General features: G+C 43.0%; 1 protein-coding gene across 3 annotated transcripts in view; it reads left to right on the top strand.

Annotated features, from left to right (window-relative positions):
* Positions 1–15996, top strand: part of MTHFD1L (methylenetetrahydrofolate dehydrogenase (NADP+ dependent) 1 like) — a 290546-nt gene that overhangs the window by 218030 nt on the left and 56520 nt on the right. For 2 of the 3 annotated variants that reach the window (XR_009702806.1, XR_009702808.1), the window contains exon 28: positions 3232–3347. The gene's annotated coding sequence lies outside the window, so the exon portion shown is untranslated. Of the gene's footprint in view, positions 1–3231; positions 3348–3967; positions 4119–15996 lie in introns of those variants that run through there. The other variant, XR_009702807.1, reaches the window with a different exon arrangement.

The following is a 15996-nucleotide window of genomic DNA, read 5'->3' as shown; positions in this document are numbered from 1 at the left end:
TCTCCACAGTAAGTTTCACTTTTTTGCCCTAAAGTAATTGAAATCTCCCCAAATTAGATCCCTCCTTATTTCAGCATAATTAAAATATGTATGAGAGTAAAGGCATTCTATTTAGATTATGTTTCCTCCTATCCTCCACCACGAATATTTGTATTCATAATGCAATCAAGAGTTGGTTGCCTGAGAATCGGGTCCCTGAAGCAGACAACAGCTGACTCTCAGCTATGCAATGAAGATTCACTGGTCTTCAAATATTCTCCCAGTCTGTTTTAATCATGATTGTTTCCATCCCCGTTAACCACAGCATTAATTAGGGCACTTAGCAAGAAGCACATGGGGCATGTCTGCATGTTACCAGTGACCCTCGGACAGAGAAGTAGAGAAAAAAGCAAGAAAAGACAGCAACAATACAAGTGAACATTGGCTGCCCGTGGGATATTGCAAAACCATGGCGTATTTGCATTTGTTGATGAAGATCATTGCAAATCAACCTAGGAATTAGATAACAACAACATCAACAAATCATTGGAACATCTGTACAATGACACTATGTAGACATTAAGAATGAGTCAGATCTCTAACAGAGCAAATCAATGGATGAAGCTTTGGAAGTTGAAGCCAAGTTGAGCAATCATCCTTGCAGGCACGGAGACAGGTCTGAAAACAGTAATGGGATCCTTAAACAAGAAGCAACCAATGCCACAACAAACAGCCTGGAGAAAGAATCGCAAGGACACCATAGAGGAGCAGCTCAGGTGCAAATAGCAGGAATGTAAACCCAAGCGTGACTTTCTCCCCAGCACCTGAGTGACTAAAGCTCCTCACCACGGCTTAGTGAAGAGGAACTGACGGCTGTAAGCAGAACTCTGCTGACCGGCATTTGTATCCTGTTATATGTACTTGTGCTTAAAACACTGAACACACAAACACACACACACACCTTTAATTCTTAAGATTCAGATATTCTCTTTTTTTCCTATAAAGTCCATAATTCCAAGGCCTTTGGTGGTACCTTCACATAAAAATTTGTGCATTGGATACTAACTACCAACAACCAAAATCTGTTACCTGGTATGGGTAAAACCCAGTAAACTGCACTGTATTAGTTAGTTATGGCCACATATCAAATTAACCCAAACCTTAGTGACTTAAAGCAACAATTATTTTTAATTATCTCTCACAGTTTCGGTGGGTCAGACCTGTGGGTCACAGAAGGAACACAGATTTATCTCCGCTCCACAAGGACTGGAGCCTCAGCTGGAAGGCTTTCGGGGTGAAAGCTGGAATCATCTGAGGGCTTGGTCACTCGCATGTGTGACAATTAATGCTGGCTGCCAGCTGAGGGCCTGACTGGGACTGTTGGTTAGAACCTCCACACATGGCCTCTCTGTGTGCACTGGGCTTCCTCACAATATGGCAGCTGGGATCCAAGGGCAAGCATCCCACAAGAGGGAACCAAACAGAAGCTCTGTCCTTGTTACGATCTAGCCTGGAAGTCACACAGCTTTGCTTCCACTGTACTCCATTGACCAAGGTGGTCACAAGTCTATGCCCAGACTTAAGGGGAATGAACACAGACCCACATCTCAATGGGACGGATGTCAGCCACACAGTAAGAAGAGCATATAGAGCGGGATACGTATGTAGGGGTGGCCATCTTTGGAAGATACAACCTGCCCTTACAGAATTCTGCTTTAAAGCTGATTTCTGTAGGAAAGTGCACCATGGTTTAAAGATTTCATGATTAAAGACCTAAGTGTAAGGCCAGACACTATCAAACTCTTAGAGGAAAACATAGGCAGAACACTGTATGACATAAGTCACAGCAAGATCCTTTTTGACCCAGGTCCTAGAGAAATGGAAATAAAAACACAAATAAACAAATGGGACCTAATGAAACTTAAAAGCTTTTGCACAGCAAAGGAAACCATAAACAAGACCAAAGGACAACCCTCAGAATGGGAGAAAATATTTGCAAATGAAGCAACGGACAAAGGATTAATCTCCAAGATTTACAAGCAGCTCATGCAGCTCAATAACAAAAAAACAAACAACCCAATCCAAAAATGGGCAGAAGACCTAAATAGACATTTCTCCAAAGAAGAGATACAGATTGCCAACAGACACATGAAAGAATGCTCAACATCATTAATCATTAGAGAAATGCAAATCAAAACTACAATGAGGTATCATCTCACACCGGTCAGAATGGCCATCATCAAAAAATCTAGAAACAATAAATGCTGGAGAGGGTGTGGAGAAAAGGGAACACTCTTGCACTGTTGGTGGGAATGTAAATTGATACAGCCACTATGGAGAACAGTATGGAGGTTCCTTAAAAAACTAAAAATAGAACTACCATATGACCCAGCAATCCCACTACTGGGCATATACCCTGAGAAAACCATAATTCAGAAAGAGTCATGTACCAAAATATTCATTGCAGCTCTGTTTACAATAGCCAGGACATGGAAGCAACCTAGGTGTCCATCATCGGATGAATGGATAAAGAAGATGTGGCACATATATACAATGGAATATTACTCAGCCATAAAAAGAAATGAAATGGAGGTGTTTGTAATGAGGTGGATGGAGTTAGAGTCTGTCATACAGAGTGAAGTAAGTCAGAAAGAGAAAAACAAATACAGTATGCTAACACATATATATGGAATCTAAGGGAAAAAAAAAAAAAAAAAAAAGAGGTCATGAAGAACCTAGTGGCAAGATGGGAATAAAGACACAGACCTACTAGAGAATGGACTTGAGGATATGGGGAGGGGGAGGGGTGAGATGTGACAGGGTGAGAGAGTGTCATGGACATATATACACTACCAAATGTAAAATAGATAACTAGTGGGAAGCAGCCGCATAGCACAGGGAGATCAGCTCGGTGCTTTGTGACCACCTAGAGGGGTGGGATAGGGAGGGTGGGAGGGAGGGAGATGCAAGAGGGAAGAGATATGGCAACATATGTATATGTGTAACTGATTCACTTTGTTGTAAAGCAGAAGCTAGCACACCATTGTAAAGCAATTATACTTCAATAAAGATGTTTAAAAAAAAAAAAAAAAAAAGATTTCATGAACAAGAGAGTCTTAGGTGGATCCTAACACATAATTGGAGAATATTTGGTGTCTGGTGACATGGTGGGTGATAGGATTAGAAAGGTATGTTAGGGCCAGATTTTAGAGAGTCCTAAATGATATATTAAAAGTGTGGTCTTTATTCCAGGGACACGGAGGAGCCACAGAAGTATTTTCACCAAAGATTTCTCTCAAGGCCCTGGAGAGAATGGATTAGAGAAAAGGAGAGGCAAGTCCAACTGGGAGCTAATTAAAGTGGTCCAGGTGAGATATGTCAGCACTCTGGGCAATGACATTTACCTGCATCTTTGAGCCATGAGCCTATACCTTCTGTCCACTTTGTTTCTCTCTAATTACAAATTCAGCGAGGACCCCAAATCGTTTCAGCATCTCATATTAATAGATTATAGGTCTCAAAGACATACATTTGATATATAGTTTGTATTTGTAATCATACACATACAGCATAAAACAGCTTGCCTTAAAATGACACTTCTCACATGGCTATGAAATTATATAAAGCATTCATTTTGCTTATAAACCCCACAAACTTCCTCCTACAGCTTCTTTTCGGACTTGTTTTTAGTGTATTACTTGAATATATTGCTCGGGTCCCTCTGTCCTCCTTTTCTGTCTTTGCTTAACCCTTAGCATAAATCAAAATCACAGAGCAAATCATGTCCCTGGTTCTCTAGAAACTTTGACTGATGGCTGAGCTATGATCAGAAGTTCTAGGGGTCCATGGGCTGGGAAGGGGGGCAGGGACACGACACAGACATCTCTAAGAATCTGATGACAATTCACAGGGAGTGTGGGCACCCCCAAGTAGACTTGTTGTCTCATGAGACGGCAAGTAGCTTTGGGGTACTGGCTTGAATCAACAGGCTCCTATGAATCAGCTGGCAATCGTCACCTGGATGAGGTCAGAGTGGTCACAGGTACTCCGGCCCCTGAAATGAGGGCTCTGTCTGACTTGAAGCAGTCATTCATCTCTTTGAACTTCAGTTTCTCAAGATGAGAATGGTAATGAAGACACTTACCCCCTGGAAGCAATGTCCTGACGTGCTGGCCATCAACTTAGAAATCTGTGTTTGCTTATGTGCACGATCAAGGCAAATGTAACCTGTCCTTTCAGCCAACTCTGCTGAGGTTGCTTTTACAACTATGACTGGTAGTTAGGTTTACTCTTCAATTGCTTTATTTAAACTCGAATCTAGTTATATAAACATACCTCAGCACAATTTATAGGCTGGCGATTCTTTCTATCATAGCTGACTTGTTTTTCTTCTTGAAACAAACTCTTGAGTCTAGACTTTGTCAGGTTGATACATGAGGGCGGGGACTGTTTATACTGAAACCGTATACACATTCCAGACACGTGCCTTGTTACTGATCCGAAATAAAGGTGATGAGCCTTTGACTTGTAAAGAGACACTCAAGAAATTGTTTGAAGTGCAAACTCTGATCTATTACTAGAAAGAGGCACAAAGAGTTCCTCAAAACTTTCTTTGCTGCTTTTGAAGAGGCGGGTGTCAGGGAGGCAGCAACTTTATTTTATTTATTTATCTATTTTTTTTGGCATGCGGGATCTTAGCTCCCCAACCAGGGATCGAACCCGTGTCCCCTGCAGTGGAAGCTCGGAGTCTCAGCCACTGGACCGCCAGGGAAGTCCCAGACAGCAACTTTAGATCAATACAGGAGAGAACTTTCTCATGATACAAACTCTTCTACAATGAAAGGGGCTGGGGAATCTCTAACTAGTGACTTTCCTCACAGGGGAAATGCTTAAACAGAACTGATTGACCATCTTCAAGAAATGGTAGGAAAGGGTTTAATCAACCAACAGGAAAGGAGATGGATTTGGAGGTATCTTTCCATTCAAATATCCTTTCTTAGATGTCTCCAATAAGCCTATGAGGATGAAGATAAGATTTTGTTAATGGTTCAGTCCTAAAAACAGATCTTTGCAAACAGTGCATGTGGATAGCCTACTGAGGGTGGGGTTTGTGCGGGTAGGGTGAGGATATGGGTGCATGTGTACAGTGCTATGCTGGGAGTTTTAGGTCAGGTGTGTTGTCCAAAGAACATATTTCTAAGCTTTCAAAACACAGACAAAAATTATGCTCAATAAGTCAGTATCCGGTGGCTTCTCCATTCTAGGGCTGAGAAAATAAAACTGGTAATGGCAAAGTTTACTTTGCCAGCCTGTCAGAGACTTCAGACTGTTGGGAGGGGGATTCTAGCAAAGGCCAGGCCTAAAGCAGTGAGGAGGGAAGGGAAGGTCTTGTTCCTTCAGAGGGGACTGACCTTTATGGCCCGCTCACAGTCACACTAGTGCTAAGGTACATGAGGTGCAAATCAGTCCCTGAAGCTCTATGGTGATGGTACATTTTCATTACAAATAAGCCTGAGTGTCATTACTCGGTCTCTTCATAACAGAGGTATCACCTCACACCGGTCAGAATGGCCATCATCAAAAAATCTACAAACAATAAATGCTGGAGGGGGTGTGGAGAAAAGGGAACCCCCTTGCACGGTTGGTAGGAATGTAAACTGATACAGTCACTATGGAGAACAGTATGGAGGTTCCTTAAAAACTAAAAATAGAACTACCATATGACCCAGCAATCCCACTGCTGGGCATATACCCTGAGAAAACCATAATTCAAAAGGACACATGTACCCCAATGTTCATTGCAGCACTATTTACAATAGCCAAGACATGGAAACAATCTAAATGTCCAACGACAGATGAATGGATAAAGAAGATGTGGTACATATATACAATGGAATATTACTCAGCCATAAAAAGGAACGAAATTGGGTCATTTGTAGAGATGTGTATGGACCTAGAGTCTGTCATACAGAGTGCAGTAAACTAGAAAAAGAAAAACAAATATTGGGATTTTCCTGGTGGCCCAGTGGTTAAGAATCCGCCTGCCAATGCAGGGGACATGGGTTCAAGCCCTGGTCTGGGAAGATCCCACATGCCACGGAGCAACTAAGCCCGTGCGCCACAACTACTGAGCCTGTGCTCTAGAGCCCGCGAGCCACAACTACTGAGCCTGGGCACCACAACTACTGAAGCCCACGCACCTAGAGCCTGTGCTCTACAACGAGAGAAGCCAAAGCAATGAGAAGCCCACGCACCGCAGTGAAGAGTAGCCCCCGCTCACCGCAACTAGAGAAAAGCCCGCAGGCAGCAATGAAGACCCAATGCAGCCAAAAATAAATAAATAAAATAAATTGATAAAAAAAGAAAAACAAATATCGTATAGTAACGCATATTTGTGGAATCTAGAAAAATGGTACAGATGAACCTATTTGCAGGGCAGGAATAGAGATGTAGATGTAGAGAACGGACATGTGGACATGGGGTGGGAAGAGGAGGGTGGGACGAATTGGGAGATTAGGTTTGACATAAATACACTACGTAATGTGTAAAATAGATAGCTAGTGGGAACCTGCTGTGTAGCAGAGGGAGCTCAGCTCGGTGCTCTGTGACGACCTAGAGGGGTGGGATGGGGGTGGTGAGAGGGAGGTCCGAGAGGGAGGGGATATAGATATACATATAGCTGATTCACTTCATTGTACAGCAGAAACCAACACAACATTGTAAAGCAATTATACTCCAATAAAAAAAAAAGAACCTCATATGAATCAGCACATGAAGATTGATAAAGTTCAGAAGCTGTGTCTTCTAATAAAAAGGGCAACATATATATATATATATATATATATATATATATATACATGAATGAGTATATATACATATATGTGAATATGCATGTATGAATTATATGTATGTATATATGTATATATATGAATCAGTATGTATGTGTATATATATAATGTATAAATATATATACATTATATAGATATTCATATATACATTTGTGTATGTATACATATATACACACATATATACATTTGTATATATACATATATATTCATATATATACACATTTGTGTATATATATGAATATCTATATTATATATATATGTATATATATATATATATATACACACACACACACACACACACACATACATACAAATGAATTCCTTCCCCATGTACTACCAGAGAGTAAAAATACAGAGATGAACTGTGCTGTCATCACTAGGGCTGGAAATGTGACCTAAATTAGGCTTGTGAAAGCCAATCCTAAGACTTTGGAGAGTGGGGTTTCTGAAGGAACAAAGTACTAGTTTTTCCACTGAGGTTGCTGAGTTGGTAGGAAGTAAGCCTGGAACTGCCAGGGTACCACCTAGAGACTGGCATCTTGAGAATGAAGCCAACAGAAGAGAGGGTGAAAGATGGAGACAGGGACAATATCCTGATGGCATCCTGGATTCAGTTACGACTAAAGCTGTTCAGTTACTGAGCCAGTAAAAACACACTTTACATTACACCCATTTGAGTTGAATTTCTTTCACTTGCTATCTCAAGAAACTTAATGAATCAGAGCAAAAGCCAAACTACAAAGATGCACTATGGGGCTTCCCTGGTGGCGCAGTGGTTAAGAATCTGCCTGCCAATGCAGGAGACAGGGGTTCGAGCCCTGGTCCAGGAAGATCCCACATGTTGTGGAGCAACTAAGCCTGTGCGCCACAACTACTGAGCCTGCGCTCTAGCCCACGAGCCACGACTACTGAGCCCGTGTGCCGCAACTGTTGAAGCCCGTGTGCCCTAGAGCCCATGCTCTGCAACAAGAGAAGCCACCACAATGAGATGCCTATGCACCGCAACGAAGAGTAGCCCCCGCCCTCCACAACTAGAGAAAGCCCGTGCACAGCAACAAAGACCCAACGCAGCCATAAATAAATAAATAAATAGATAGATAGATAGATAGATAGATAAATAGATAAATAAATAAATAAATAAATAAAAGGTGCACTATGAAGAGTTCAATCCAATCCCCGCAAGTGGCACATGCCTGGGTGTCCGGCTGGGCTGCCTTGAACAGGCCTAATGAGAAAGGTTCAACTTGGTGATAACTTTAAAACTTTCTGATTTGTGTCTTAAACCTTTTTTCTCTGAGCTTCAGAGATACAATTGTATTTTTTTTAATATTATTTGCTTTCCAATAAGGAAGGCTCATGAATCATTGGGAGTTTGGTCTGTGTAGTGATTGTGGAAATATAAGTGGTTCAGCAAGTGATTCCCAATGCATCCCTGAGGATTAGCATTTTATAAGGAGCACTGAGATATAGCTCTCTTTAAAAATAATGCTCATTTTAACTTGATTTTTTGCATTTGCCAAAGTAAAGCAGGTTTGCATGATCTCAAGTGAATTTGGTCCAGGCCTGGGCTCTCCATTCCTTTATCCTGTGCTAGCTCATGTTCTTTGTTCTCAATTTATGATGAAGTGTGGAAAACTTAGGAAAATTATCGCATGCTCAGGTCTAGTGGAAGCAGTTGGCCATATTGAACGTTGGAAAGTTTGTTTCCTCTGAGGGATTGTGGAGTTTCCAAATTCACTTTACTAAATATACCTATTTAATTTGCATCCAGTTAGAGAAAACAGCTGGGTAGAACCTGGAGCATGGGATATTAATTCATTCATTCAGGGGTTAGAGTGTGAGGTGATTCATCCAGATGAATGCATTTAAATTGCTCTAATCTACAAATTGGAGCCAACGCTCTGTAGTTTGAAAGCTTGCAAATGTTTCCTTTACAACATGTTTCCTGCAATGCTCAGAATGATGGTGCTAATGCAGTCCCACTTGTTAGGAGCATGCTTTTTTAAGCAGAGGAGTGATGTGATCCGTTTTACATTTTAGAAAGATCGTTTTGATGCTGCCCAGAGGATGGACTAGAGAAGAGCAGATGGGGCAAGAAGGCCAGTTTAATGATAGTCCAGTCAAGAAACGACAAGGAGGTGGCCCAGGAGAGTGGGAGACAGTAACTAAGAAACTTCACTTAGTAGGGCGCTGGTAGGGGGTTAAATAACGCCCTCCCCCCAAAAAAGACATGTCTACCCAGACCTGTGAATGTGACCTTATTTGGAGAAAGGGTCTTTGCAGATGGGTTCAGAATCTTGACATGAGGACTTCCCTGGTGGCGCAGTGGTTAAAAATCCGCCTGCCAATGCAGGGGACACAGGTTCGAGCCCTGGTCCGGGAAGATCCCACATGCCACGGAGCAACTAAGCCCGTGCGCCACAACTACTGAGCCTGTGCTCTAGAGCCCGCGTGCCACAACTACTGAAGCCCATGTGCCACAGCTACTGAAGCCCACGCGCCTAGAACCCGTGCTCCGCAACAAGAGAAGCCACCACAGTGAGAAGCCCGTGCACCACAACGAAGAGTAGCCCCCGCTCACTGCAACTAGAGAAAGCCCGTGCGCAGCAATGAAGACCCAACACAGCCCCCCAAAATTAATTAATTAATTAATTATTTTTAAAAGGTATCTTGACATAACATCATCCTGGATTAAGCAGGTGTATCTATTTGGCATCCATTCATCACAGGGCCAATGATATTAACTGTATTTTCTTATTTTCTGCATTCTTGATGGTCTGGCATCTGTGAGATTTCAGAGGGGCGTAGTAGCTTCATGTGGTTGCCAAGGTCCAAACTGCATCCGGGAAGCAGATTACAGAGCTAAAAAGAAACAAAGGTGACGAGCACCTTGATGTAGAGGATGTCAAAGAAGTGATGGGTTTGGGTGTGGAACCAGCTGTCCACATGCAGTGGAAATCATCCAGGATGGTGGTCGAAATAGACATGGAGAGAAAGTCTGAAACGGATTTTCAAAGCCCAGTGCATAGGGCACAGTGATCCCTGTGGACGGAAGGAGAGAGACAGAGCTGGTGGCAGGGATGTGAGGGAAAACATGGACATTGGCAAGAAGGTTGGAAAAGTCAGCAAGTGAATAGTGGAGTGTGGGAGGATGTTTTGGGTAGAATTGTGTCCCCCCAGCATTCACATGTTGAAGCACTAACCTCCCTACCCCGGTACCTCAGAATGTGACCTTATTTGAAGATGGGGCCTTCACAGAGGTAATCAAATTAAAACGTGGTCCTGGGGTGGGCTTTAATCCAGTATGACTAGTGTCCCTATAAAAAGGGGAAATTTGGAGACAGATGTACTTAGAGGAAAGCCACCATGAAGAGACGCAGGAAGAAGACGCCCATCTACAAGCCCAGGAGAGGGGCCTGGAACAGATCTTTCCCTCCCAGCCCTCAGAAGGAATCAGCCATGCCAACACCTTAATCTCGGACTTCTAGCCTCCAGAACTGTGAGACCATACAGTTCTGCTGTTTAAGTTGCCTAGTTTGTGATAATTTGTTAAGGTAGCCTCAGCAAACGAATACAGAGAACCATAGAGAAGTCTTCTGTCTATGCTGGAATTCTCCCAGAAAAATGGGGCTACTCACACGGTTAAAAGAATTAGCTTGAGGCGAGTAATTGATCTGGTTCTCACACTTCGACCTTTTCCTCGTCTTCTCTCCTGGCAAATAAAGGCTTGTTTGCAGCCAGCCAGCCGCCCAATAATTAAGGAGATGGGGAGGGAACACATCAAAGTGGCAAACCACGCACTGTCTTTGTTACTTGAGTGACGTGCTGCATACTCCTATCCTCCCAAGGGCCAGAGGAGTAAATGGCCCGCAGCTGTCTTTGGGAAGCATTGAGTAGGTAAATTTGGGAGGATTTATCCATTTGGTCAAAGGAGCATCTTGAATACTGGTGTCTAGGCAAATGCCTCTGGTGTTTTTATTCCTGTAACCTCGGCTGCTTCACCAGGTTTCAAGTATGTGGCTCTCCTCCCACTCTCTTCCCCCTCCACTTTCTCCCAGCACCCCACCCCCACCCCAAGTCAGCTCTGCTTTGTGTGGGTCTTGGACAAAGCAAATGTAGAAGGCCCAGATCTGGGACAAAACTCCTCTTTTCTATTTGCCTTCCCTCCCAGTTCTGCCCTTCTCTCGTCCAGCCTTTTGCATCTCCACTTTAACTGAGGGATCCTGAGAGCTTAAAGACCATTTTCCAATCTCAGAGGAGGAAATCATAACAATGACAGATATCAGAACTCAATTCAATCACCTCTAAGTGAAAGCAGGAATATTTAAAATCTGTATCAATATAGCACCAGAAAACAGATTTTTAGACTGACAGATCACCGCTTAGCATCTACTTAGACTATTATTTTTTTCGTGATTTTTCTGTAGTTAACATAACACAGATTGGAAAATTGATAAAAGGGAATTAAAATGCACTTGGAAAATATGAAGTTCTATATAAATTGTAATCATCCTTCTTAGCTGAGGTTGCTCTTCCATATCGGCTTTCATCCTCCATGCCTTTCATCATTTCTTGTTATCTTTCATTGAATGCAGCTGACTATTCAATTCTCTGTTCTCTCTATCAGCTTTTAAGCTACGGATACTATGACTATACAGCTGAGGGAGTTTATTTTGCAGAAGACTTATAGAATCTTTGGGAGTTCCTCTGCTTCCATAGAACCCTTTGTGGGATGAAGGAGGGAAGAGATAGATTAGACAGAGAGATACAGATATATGGCCCAAGGATTTTAAAATCATGGAAACCTCAGTTAAATTGTCAGGAGACCAGAAGGGGGCGCTCCCCCGTTCTGTGACAGTAACAGAGCCCAACAGGAAGAAGAAAGATTTCTCTTCTTTCCTGGCAAAGACTCAGCCAATGAAGAGCCATGGGCTCTTTGTTTACTTCAGCCCTTCCAACTTCCTTTTCCTCTCTATAAAAGCCTTCTCCTTCCCTTGCCTGTGGGGACTTGCTCAAGGCTGCAGACACTGAATTGCAATTCTCTACTGAATCTGAATAAACCCATAATATCTGCCAGTCTATTTGTTTCAGGTCAACAATATAAAAATATCAATATAGACCAGGGCTCAGCAAACTTTTTCTGTAAATGTAGCCTTTGCAAGCCACATACTCTGCCACAAATTCTTTGTTCTTATTACAACTCTTATCAATGTAATAACCATTCTGAGCTCTCAGCCCATACAAAAATGGGCCACAGGCCATAGTGTGCCAACTCATGATATAGGCCATCCAGATGAAAAAATTTATTTGTATTTGGAGTTTCATAGAAAATGTTACCAACGATGACCGTGTGTCATGAGTAAGAAATAGGAAGATAGAAATGTTTAAAATGTGATGCATAATAACAATTAGGAATAATCTGATCTGAGCATCTTAGGACCAGTATTTTTAAGCAAGTGCTTTAAATATTGAATGTTTAATATTTAGGTATTCTAAAGTTAACTTTTAGCCTAGGGCGGAAAAAACCTTCACTTGGCTTTTCTCATATAAAATTGGAATTTTACTTTCTTGTTTTCATATGTATCTTTTATTCATTTTCAAAGAGAAAAATGGTCTTCCCCACTGAAATTTCTTTCCTGATAGACTGAGTTGAGTAGAGGAAGAAGGACTGTGTTTCATCAAAACTTGTTGGTTCAGCAGAAAGACTAAAAGCCCAACAGTAGCAAGGAGATTTGGGTTCGAACCAGCCAATTTCTAGCCCCATAAACTTGAGCAAGAATCTTGATTTTTTGGGGGCTCAGCTTCTCTCTCAAGAGTGTGGGAGGATCAGATTAAATCATAGGCAAAAGGACTTTATGACTGTCAAAAGCATATATACATGTAGGGTATTACCTTTTCATTTTCCATTCTTCACGCCTAAATATGCCAGTGCTCAAAATGATTTCCAAAAGCCCGTTCAAGCCTAAAGGAAATATTCATCCCTTTTCATCCCTATATCCATTCTTTAACAAACATGTACCAAGACCTGGGTACTGCAGTTGGTAAGAAAACAGAGTTTCTAAGGGCAGAAAACCCTGCCCTTAGAGGGTTTATAGCCTCAGGAATTATTGCAATCATGGCTCAAAGAGAAGAGGAAGCAGTGCTGGGGCTGAACACCTGGCTTTTGATGTGGTGTTTTTTGGACCATGTGAGATCTTAGCTCCCCAACCAGGGCTCGAACCCGTGCCCCCTGCATTGGCAGTGCGGAGTCTTAACCACTGGACCGCCAGGGAAGTCCCCATTGGTGTTGTGCTTCGCTTTAGGGATTTTGAATCTTCTGCGATGAAATAAGGTTAAAACATACTCATCGAATAGGCATGGAGTGGCTAGTGAGTGGCTAGGAATACATTTAATAGACAACATTCAAAAGATACAAAAAAGCACAGGGAACTATATTCAGTATGCTGTGACAAACCATAATGAAAAGAATATGAAAAAGAATATATATACATATATATATATATATATATATATAACTAATCACTTTGCTGTACAGCAGAAACTAACACAACATTGTAAATCAACTATACTTCAGTGAAATATTTTTTTAAAAAGATATGAAAGAATCTGCAATCAAAAGGCACTGTGCTGGGTCACTGCAGTCAAAAGTCAAATAGGGTCTCCCCCCGCAAATTCATGTCCACCTGGAACATATGTATGTGACCTTATTTGGAAGTAGGGTCTCTGCAGATGTAATCAAGTTAAGATGAAGCCAGGCTGATGAGGGTGGTCTTTAATCCAATATGACTGGTGTACAGACACACAGGGAGAACACCTCGTGACAACGAAGGCCAAGACTGGATTGGAGTAATGCACCTACAGGCCAAGGAATGCCAAAGATTGCCAGCTAGGAAGAGGCAAAGAAGGATCCCCACCTAAAACCTCTTCAGAGAGACACTGGCCTTACTGACACATTGATTTCCGAAGGCTAGAAGTCTGGAATCAAGGTGTGGCAGGTCACTCTCTCTCTCTCTGATGGCTCAGGGGAGATGGGGGGAGGAGGGATCCCCTCCACCTTCTGTGTGGTCAGCCATCCTTAGTGTTCCTGGGCTTGAAGCCGCATAGCTCCAATCTCTACCTTCGCTGTCATGTGATGTTCTCCCTGTGTGTCTGTCTCTCTTTCCTCCTTCTTATAAGGACTCTCGATACTTCTGTATGACATCATCTTAACTAATTATAGCAACAACAACCCTATTTCCAAATAAGGTTACATCCTGAAGTTGCAGGAAGGAATGACTTTGGGGGTGACACTCTTCAACCCAGTACAGGTGGCAACTGTTTACATGGAAGGAAAGCTCTGCGAAGTAGAGTGTGGAGAGTGAGAACCAGTGTAAACACAGAACTGTGGGAAACTCCTCCATGGTAGGGGAAGAAGGAGAGCCCACACAGAGACCTGAGGAAGGGTGGTCAGAGAGGTGGGAGGAGAAACAGGAGAGAGGGGCTTTCTGGAAGCCAGAGATGCCGAGGGACGGGGAAGAGTTGACTTCAGTGACAGCAGTTTTTGTCGCGTGATGGGGCCAGAAACCAGAGGACAGTGGGCTGAAGAGCAAATAAAATTCTTCGAGTTCCAAATGTGTACGTGTTGTTGATATCCTGTCATCTGTTTTTCTTTTTATGAAATTGTTCCTATAATATGGTGCTAAAAGTGCTCACAAGGGAGGATTTCAGGGCTGTCCAGGATGTGTTTTGCCACATCTCTGGCTGAGAGGTAAAGTCCAGTGAAACATGGCTCCCCCTCTTCCCTGCACCCCTTTTTCATAGAGCAACCTGGACTCTTAATGCCTTGGCTATCACAAACACCACACCTATAAATGTGACCCAGGCAGAAAATGTTAAAGGCAAGGAGAAGTGCATTTGGCCAGACCTTTTATGTGATGGGTGGAACTTCTACCCCCAGCTACCAATTTGGCTTAGGAAATTTTTAATCAAGTTCCCTTAATTCTATACTTATACGCAAAAAGGGTTTTTTACAGTTTACAACATATATTGAATTTTTATAGCTATTTTACAAACACCTTATTTGAACCTCAACACACATTTATTGGGAATTCCCTGGCGGTTCAGTGGTTAGGACTCTGTGTTTCCACTGCAAGGGGCATGGGTTCAATCCCTGGTCAGGGAACTAAGATCCCGCCTGCCCTACAGCACGGCCAAAAAAACCCCCAAAACACCCACATGTTTATTAATTCCTAGTATTATCCTCATTTGAAAGCTGAAAAATTGAAGCTCCAGAAATTATGTTAAATTGCCCAAAGTCAAACAGTAGATCGATGGGGAAACTGGGATAAAAGCCTAGGTCTTCAAAGCCAACCTGCGTTCTTGAAGTAGCCAGGGTTGTTCAATGGTAGCTCTGTGGTCATGGGTAAAGCAAAACGGGGTCCCAGTTTCATCCCTTATCTTCAGTCCTCACCTCCTCCTCTTCCTCCTCCTTTCCTTCTTTTTATGGAACTGATATTTGATGAGTGACTGTCATAAGCCAGACCTGTGTTAAGCTGGAGATAATAGTGGTGAACATGCCAGGCACTATTTATCCTGCTTCATGGATGTCAAGACGCCTGCAGATGGGCAGGAAGCTGGCAATTAGAGCACCGTGTGCTCAGGACCGCATCAGGGTGAGCCCAGGGGACCAAGAGGGCGCCAGGCAGGCAGTGCAGCCAACCCAGAGGATGGGCAGAAAAGGTTTCCATGAGAAATCACATCTGGGCTGAAGGGTAAGCAGTGAGGTGTGTCAGCCCCAGGCACACACACACACACCAGGGTCCCACACCTCCAAGTCAGGAGGGGCAGGCAGAATCCCCGTGAGTTTCTCACCAGCCTCTCCCTCAGGCAGCTCCTCTCCTGGGCGCTGGCCCTGTCAGCCATCTCTTAGGCGGGCACACTTCCAGGAGAAGCAGAGGCCCCGGTCTGCAATACCTGGGCAGCTGTTATTTAATCCTCATCTCTTTCTAACTAAGAAGGGGAGGAACAAGAGACCTGGGAGAGCCCCTGCCTTGTTCAGAGCTGTAACCCAGATGCCCAGTACAGGGCCTGCACTCAAATCCCCTGGAGGGAAAATGAATCAGACTGATGCCCTCTCCCTTCAAAACTGGCCACTCTGATCATGGCAAGGAGGGTCAGGGAGGAGCCTTGG

Source organism: Eubalaena glacialis, chromosome 12 (assembly GCF_028564815.1).
Source record: "Eubalaena glacialis isolate mEubGla1 chromosome 12, mEubGla1.1.hap2.+ XY, whole genome shotgun sequence".
NCBI classification, from domain to species: Eukaryota; Metazoa; Chordata; class Mammalia; order Artiodactyla; family Balaenidae; genus Eubalaena; species Eubalaena glacialis.
Note: the sequence above shows the minus strand (reverse complement) of the source record. Positions and strands in the feature narration are given on the sequence as shown.